This window comes from Sander vitreus, chromosome 14 (assembly GCF_031162955.1).
Source record: "Sander vitreus isolate 19-12246 chromosome 14, sanVit1, whole genome shotgun sequence".
Classification (NCBI taxonomy): Eukaryota; Metazoa; Chordata; class Actinopteri; order Perciformes; family Percidae; genus Sander; species Sander vitreus.
In genome coordinates this window covers 3,680,825-3,689,941 of record NC_135868.1, presented here as the reverse complement: position 1 = coordinate 3,689,941, position 9,117 = coordinate 3,680,825, and positions in this window count along the sequence as shown.

Genomic DNA, 9,117 nt, shown 5'->3' with positions numbered 1-9,117 from the left:
AAACTCAGCAAAGATTGTTCTTGTTCGGGCTTTAACCTATCGGATATCCGGCAGCGTTGCCACAACGGACCGCCTCTTTCTCCGCCGCCATTACGGAACTATAACTCAAACTAGCGCACGTCACGACCTCAACGTCATCGTTCTCAGCCACTCCCTCTATTCGCTGATTGGACCGCCAAATATTTGCGGGAAAATGTGTTTCAGGTTCCGTATCTTAGCTAGCCATAATGGTAACCATTTTTTTGGGATGCTTTCGGGTGCAGCGAAGCGGAAAAAAAGAAAAATGAAAAAGAAGAAAGAAAACGCCAATCAGGCGCTTTACACAAGGGTGTTTGGTGTTTTAAGCCCCCAACGTCGTCTTCCAGTCAGCGCTGCATGGAAGGCACTAGGGTTAGGCAATGGTTATGGTTAGGGTTATGGTTAGGTGCCTTGAAGTCGATGGTCGCAGCGCTGCCTTGAAGTCGACGGTGGGGGCTTTAAACACCATCGAGCTTAAACAAGTTTCTCTCAAGGCCTTCAAATAAGCCTAAATTAGATGCATTGAAATACCTAAATAAATAAGTTAGTACAACAATCATGTGGCAGTTAAGGGTATTCTTATTTATTGACCAAATAACAAAGTATCCATTTGGAGGGGGCCCTAAAAATGCAGTATGCCTAGTATAATCTTTCCATTGTATCCGGCTCTGGTTGTGAGTACAGGCGAACGCTGCATGACGTTCTTGTGTGTGTAGCTTCGCTCTGTTTAAACTCCACTGGGGAGACAGGAAGGAGCCGGAGGATATTTGCATTGGTCTGTTATTTACATACAAATGAAGAGTCCTCAGGCTGACGGACAGGACTTACTGGACCTGTCTGAACAGTTTGTACTTCAAACAATTGCTCCTTTAGTCATCCGTCATGGTCTGATAACAATGTATCTTGTGTTTATTTGTTTTTTTCTTTCTAAGTTTCAGGATTAGTTGAGACAAAATCCCTAAAACCTGTTGAGGTAGTTTGAAAGGAATACTCTGGATACTCCATCAAAAACTTTATCATAACCAGTTCTGATATTGGTCCACACCCCTTCCTGTACTGTGTAGGGTTTGCCTGCAGTTTATTCTCGCATTGCAAGACCTTCCTCCACAGGGCTGCGGAGGACGGTCTGGCTAGTCCACACAGCATTCTGGGATGGGAGAGAAACGTGCTCTTGGTTATTGGCATTTCTTTAAACCAATCACAGTTGTCATGGGCGGCACTAAGTGCCCTACGGAGCAACGGTGCCTCTGCAAAATAGCCTAGGGAAGGACCTTGTTTTAGTGGAACGTGTACGTATAAAAGTTGTTTTAGTCGTGCAACAGAAACCCTAACCCTAAACCAGAGCACGTTTTTCTCCTATCCCGGAATGCTTTGTGGACTAGCCAGACCCTCCTCCGCGGTGTTGTGGAGGAAGGTCTGGCAATGCGAGGCTAGTCCTTTGCTAACCCCTAGGCTAAGCCACAAAGATGTTCTTACAGAACAGCCTCATATTGCTGTAAAACACAAAACGGTCTGTATTAAAGTTAATGCCAAAATGTCACCGACCAAGATTCACGTCAGAACCTTATTTTCCAGAATTAATAAATATCTGACACACACACACACACACACATATCATATAACATATATATATATATATATATATATATATATATATATGTTATATATCACACTAAATGCTTGCTCTTGGGGGAATTACTGGAATTTTTGGGTCTTTGTAGTGTGTGTGTAGTGGAGTGTGGTCTAGACCTACTCTATCTGTAAAGTGTCTTGAGATGACTCTTGTTATGATTTGACTAGAAATAAAATTGAATTGAATTGTTAACATTAATTGTTTCTCTTCATATCATGACTCACGTTTCCCGGCAGAAACAGGCTTCCATAGAATAAAGACATACAGAGTGACGTCAACGCATATTGACCAATATACCAAGGATGAAGCTTACACTTACTGGATGGTTGCATCATGTTTGTTTCCAAAAAAGGAATCAGTGTTAACGCATGTTAAATCATCCCAGGAAGTGACTGAAGTGCCAGACGGAGCCACGGTGCCTCTGCAAAATAGCCTCAGGAAGGAACTTGTTCTGGTGGAACATGTCTACGTTCAAAAGTTGTTTTAGTCGTGCAACAGAAAACTCAGATTGGACAGATAGTCTAGCTAGCTGTCTGGATTTACCCTGCAGAGATATCTCCCTGCTGTGTCAGCTGTCATTTCAGGCAAAGCGTGCAACCCTCCTCCTCCCCTTCCACCTCCAGTCATCATCACCCACGGCACCATGGGTCTTCCTCTATTACCACCACTGAGGTGCCCTTGAGCAAGGCCCTTAACTCCAACCTACAGTGGCCGGTCATACCGGGCAGCTTCCAGCTATGGATGTGTAACTGTGTGAATGTGACAGGTCGTTGTTGCAAATGAGAAGTTGTTCTCAATCGACTTATCTGGATAAATAAAGATTAAAAAAAATAACTTAACATCCAATGGCGAAGAACAAATATTCACAGCAGACAGATGTGAATACTTTCTTTTGTTTATAATACCTCCTGCACTGAGTGAACTAAACAATATATGTTGGTTGGATTCAACCTCATTCTTCTGTGTTTGAGAAGTTCCTCTTTTCTTTCTTTGCCATTATTGCTGTGAGGAAAAAGACACATTCACGTGGTTGATAAAGGGATGTGTTGTTACCATATATAGTTAATTGGAAGCGTTTCTGAATGCAAATGGCCTAAGCGTGAACGAGCATGGTCGTTAAGAACAGGTGGGATTTTTTAAGATTGATTCCTTACTGATGTGCGTACGATTGGCTTGCACACGTTTGATAAATACAGTTTTTTTTTCTTACTTAAGCACATACTTAATGTCATTCGGAAGGCAGGATTTAGAACATTTTCTATGCACCGTTGATAAATGAGGCCCCAGGAGTGTCTGTGTGGAGGGGCCAGACCGTGCTCCACAGCGCTGTGGAGATAGGTCTGGAAATGCAAGGTTATCATGGATGTGACTCTGTTCATATCGCTGGTTGTCTCTCTCTGTGTCAGAGACGTCACTTAGCCTTCAGTCACCGGTGTATGGCTCTGCAGCACGATTACAGTCCAGATAAGATAAGATGAAGAGTGTCTGTCTGCATCACAGATTTATCACCTCCGAATAGCTTCTTACAGTAACAGTTTGAACATTTTGTTCCACGTGAACGCGTCACTTCAAGTGTACATGAGTTCATTTGAAACTGTGTGAACGAATCATTCCAAGAGATAAAATCATATCCAGAAACAAACATGACTAGTATGAGTTTTCTTTAATGAATTCATTATTCTGTTGGCCTCATTCAGAGCAAATGGACATCGTGGATTTACGTCCGCTAAAAGTGTTGTTGTTGCCGCTGACAGGCTCAGATTATTATTCAAAATGTCGGACAACATTATGGAAAGGATCCCTACAGAGATAGACCTTTTCGTTTAACCAGAAACAGCTCCAAAATTGCAATCGCCAAACCCACCAGACCTATGTAAAGAAAAACAGTACTTTTAGCGTGTATAGAGCCAGCATATTTCCACATGTAAATGGGTGAATTAAGGGTTTATTTCAACCAAACCTGAGTGGTGATTGTAGGAACAGTAGAAATGCGAACCAAGACGGCTTTTGAATGAAGTGTATTTTTACGATGATAAAATGTGGGTTTGGTGATGGTGATATTTGGGAATGTTTCATGTCAAACAAAAAGTATTTTACTCTTTAACACAAAGGTCTATCTAGGGATCCTTTCCATAATGTTGTGAGCCTGTCAGCGGCAAAAATACAGCACTTTTAGTGGAGGGACATTGGCGAAAGTGCCCAACGACTTAGTCTACATTGTACTTGTGCTTGTTTTGGTGTTGCTTAATACTGGACCAATTTCAAAAATCGTTGTTCCCATCAGTCATTTTGACGTAACACATAAAACATATATTTTGAATAGGGTCCAGGTTGAAAAATAACGAAGGTACTCTTTAATTGAGTTGTAAAAATGCAAAATAAAAAATATCCTTATCTCTATCCCACTGTTACCTGCTTAGGTTGTCGTAATTAGTTCAAATTAACGGTGCAAACAATTCTATTCAGAGAAACACAGTGATAGTTTATGTGTGTTGCACAACTTTTAATATAAGCTGTCAGTTGTAATCCTGGATGTAACTCGTTCAGGTTAAATGTTACTTTTAATGCGTAAGGTTCAAATGTTGACAAATCCTATGAAGTCAACAACAGAATTCTGCAACTTATTCTGGTGTTACTGAATTCGTATTGATGTGATTTCATTGTTCATCCAAGTCACCTAAAAGGTAAAAGCGACTCTTATCAGTTTCTGTGTTAATAAACTACTCTGAGTAGATGGTGCTGAGCTGAGATTGTTTGACCATCACACTCAGTGTTGGACTGTTTGTCCTCTGGCCTGCACCGCCCTCTGCTGGCTGCACTCAGATGTTACGCTGATGATAAAATCCTTCACTCCGTTTTCTTTTTGACATTAACACAAACCTCTGACGCCCCTGAACCCTCTGAAAATCAATAAACCTGATTTTGATCTTCAACGATGGTCTTTGTTTTACAACAAGGAGAACCAGATGGGTCGGATGGGTGAAAATTGATGTATAAATATGTATTATTTATACATTTGATGTTAAACATAAATGTGGAAGTCACAGTGAATCTTTAAGCTGAACTTACGTCTCACTTTGCCAGACCTTCCTCCACAACGCTTCGAGGACGATCTGGCTAGTCTACACAGCATTCTGGGATGGGAGAAAAACGTGCTCTGGTTTATCGGCATTTCTTTAAACCAATCACAATCGTCTTGGGCGGCGCTAAACACTGGACGGAGCCACGGTGCCGCTGCAAAACAGCCTCAGGAAGGAACTTGTTTTGGTGGAACGTGTACGTTCAAAAGTTGTTTTAGTCGTGCAACAGAAAACTCAGATTGGACAGATAGTCTAGCTAGCTGTCTGGATTTACCCTGCAGAGATCTGAGGAGCAGTTAACCATAGTCCTCACAAATCCACCGGAGGTTAGAACGCCAACACAAAGAAAGAGGACGGTGACGGTGGAATTTCTGGCAGCTCCTGAACAATCCCGGAAATCAAATGGAGCTCAGCGTAGATTCTTTCAGGAAGACTTCAACTGAATCACCACTCTCTCATCCTACAACAAATCAGCTGTTTAGAGGCGTTCACTTTTCAGTTAAACCAATCAGAATCGGCCATGAATTTCACGAGCCAATCACAGCATTACATCCCTGCTTTAAATCTGGTTCTCTCCCTGCTGTGTCAGCTGTCATTTCAGGCAAAGCGTGCAACCCTCCTCCTCCCCTTCCACCTCCAGTCATCGTCACCCACGGTCTTCCTCTGGCAGACATATATAGATATATAGATATAGATATATATGCATATATATATCCTGTTTCTCTACCCCTTTAAAAAAATATTTTACAACGATGGAGTCTAATCTCCAAAGGCTCTGTACATTACATTATGCATATGTACAATAAACCTTTGCATATCTGCAATGAAGTCTTTCCTGATTGAAATGTTAGACTTAACATTTAACTGGAAGTTGCATTGGATAAATAACATGCTCACTCAGTTGCCGTTTTTAAATCTAGATTGAAAACCCACTTCTTCTCGTTATAAACAAATTACAAAAACTTAAAAACTTAAAAACACAAAAGACAGAGGACAAAACCAAACAAAAACTATTTAAATGTATTTATTTAATTATTTTTATTTATTGGGTCAAAGAAATTGACCCAATAAATGAAACAATGAATTAAGGTTGGTCCTTAAATAGTAACATATAGTAAATATGGAGCTGCACGTTCAATATCAAACAAAGACATGGTGGAAAATAAATATGAATGATGATAAATTGTATAAAATATATAAATCAGCAGATGAAGTTTAGCGAAGGCAGCTCTTCCCACCTGACCGTCTGATCATCCTGAAAAAACCTGAAGAAATAACAAAAGGTTGCATGAATAAAAACTCTACCAGCAGCCGAGTTTTTGGTACATTGACTGTTTTTTTTTTATTCCAAATGTGTTTCTATATATTGAACATCAGAAGGGCTGGTCCCCTCCTACAGTCACCCCACACGTCAATATCAATAATAATAATGATAACAATAGAATCATCCGAATAATATCCATCTGTCGTCTCTGACCTACTGATGAGCCGAGCACTGCTGGTACAAATCTGAGGGAGGAGCAGAGAAAATGAAATAAAACTGCAGACAATATGACGAAACATACAACAGGATTCCTTCTTTATCGCCACACACACACACACACACACGCACACACTCTCTCACACATACACACACTTACACACACACAGACAGACACAGACACACACACACACACACACACGCACACACTCTCTCACACATACACACACACACACACACAGACAGACACAGACACACACACACACACACACAGACAGACACACAAACACACACACACACAGACAGACACACAGACATAAACACACAAACACAGACATAAACACACACACACACACACACACAGTCACATTTTACATCAACATTCCTGTGCGTTTTTGTCATTTTCATAAACAATTTCTTTGTCGCAGATGCTGCCGGTTCATTTTCTAAACAGATTCTATGCAAGAGAAATTACAAAAATAATAAAACGACAGGCACTGATCTTGAACAAAACAACGTTTCAAAAAGAATAAGTGCAGGACTTGGTTTACATTTGGCTCCTTTTCATTCGTACCCTGCAGGCGGGCGACAGTAAAGCAATTACATGTGGAATCGACAACATCAGCACTTACGCTGAGTAATCATCGGCCGATCTGATTGGTCGATGTATGGATCTTGGAGTTCGCCGGCAGCTGACAGGGAGCTTTTGAACTCTGACATCCCGCCCTTGTGACTGAATCACCATGGCGTCAATTTAAAGGAGCTGAAGGATTCACAGTTACCATGAAAAAGAGAAAAGAAATAAAAAAAATAAAAAAAGATGAAATAAACAATACTCCGATTAGACACAGGAAGGAAATTACAATCACAATTGGTTTTCTTTTGCAGTTTGCCCACCAAGTTTGCCTGTGAATGTGTGTGTGGGTGTGTGTGTCGTACATGTCTGAGCTCCACTGGCCAAAAACTTTACACAGCTTTAATACTCACCTAACATATACACAAGTGTACTGAGGTAGTTCCTCTTATTTTTTAGGGACTGTATGAAAATTATTTGATTGGTAAGAGGGGCTAAACCTTTTTGTTTTTCTTTTTAAAAAAAAAAGCAACAACTCTCCCCTCAACGTCTCATAACAACATACTGCAACTGTATCGGTTTGCTACAACTGGTTTCACCACTAAAAACTAAAAATACAAATAAATTAGGATGGTGTACTCCACTTTAAACTTTGAAATTACACAATTGCCACCAATTCACACTTTAGAAGAGAAATTAGAATACAATATCCAACAATAAATCTCACTTAAATAAATTATGATTAAGCTGTGAGAGGCTCTCTCACAAACATCTAAGAAGACGACCCTTCAGCCAAAAGAGCTGCCCCAAATAATTTCCGTACAGTCCCTTGCAAGCGGCGTCTGATTCACCAAACCGTTTTTAAGAGTGTCAACACACTTGGCTGTCTTGTGGCAATGTATTTCCAAATGTAAGCTGGCTCTGGCCCAGATATGGCTACCAGATTTGGCCAGGTTTTGGGGTTTGGGGGAATAGGCTCCAGTTAGCAACAGTCAGGCCAGCTTTGAGCTAGCCCCGGCACCAGCAGTTGGACCAGAAATGTAGCTGATCTGGCTTTCATTCATCACAAGTCTGGCATCAATTTGGAAAACTTGCTTTTAGGCAGAACTACTTTGGCTACATGGGAATCTTATGACTTTTACTTTGAAAAAGCAAAGTAGCGGATGCTTCTTTGTTCTTTCGCGGCTTGTGAACAAAACTAACTCTCTCTGAGAGTTAGTTTTGCAGATATCAATCTCATGTCAGGACGTGGTTAGCCTAGCTTAACATGAAGACTGGACGCAGAGGGAAACAGCTAGCCTGGCTCTGCTCAAAGTTTAAAATATCCATCTACCAACACCTCTAAAGCTCACTCATTAACATGTTGCATCTTGTTTGTTTAATCTGTACTCAAACAAATGTAAAAAAGCATTTTAGGGACGTTACTTGCTGTAACTTTATTTCTTTGCGATGTCCTATTGATTGGTTGCCAAACGTCAAATAAAGTCCCCAGACAGGCTTATAATAAATAACACCCGTTTTTTTTGCTAAGCTAGGCTAACCACATCCTGAATCTCGCTCCATACTAAAAACACAGGCATTAGATTGATATCCATCTGAACATCTAATTCTTGAAAAGAAAGTGAATGGCCGTATTCCTCAAAATGTTGAACTATTCTTTCAAAAACAGGAGCTAAAATGGTTTATGTCGTAGTCACTGATACCAGTTTCTGATTGGCTGACTGTTAAAATTGTGTAACCAGATGAGAACACTTGAACCAGACACCTCAAACCACGATCCCGTCAACAGTTTTTTTACATAAAAAAAAGAACTCTGAAAGAAAACGTTTTCTCCGTCTCTTCCCTGTTTGTTAGCTTTACATTTCAGGACGTCTCATTGTGCGTTCTCCTTCCCTTGGTGAATTGGATGCTGCATGAAAAAAGAACTAGCCCAGCACATCTTCGTACACTTCAGGTGAGTATCGATGCATGTGTTTGTCTGCTTTGAGGGGGATCACAGCACCGGCTTGGTCCGTTTTCCAGACGTTCGCTGCACAAACAGCAACAGAGTTGTTCAGAGCTACATCGTCCAGAGGCGTCCAAATGATTGACAGATGACCGTGATAACTGTACAGCTGCTCTGCTACCATGTGTGTGTGTGTGTGTGTGTGGGGGGGGTCTCCTTCTATACAAACATCTGGTTCAATATTCAAACAGTTTGAGAAAGAGTCCTCCTCGCTTGGCACGAGGCGTGATGATTGGCCGAGGCAAGAGGTGGAGGAGTGAATGTGGGCGCAACAAACCACCCCAAGGATGGCATCCATTTGGCAGCCATTTTCTGTTTGTCTGTCCT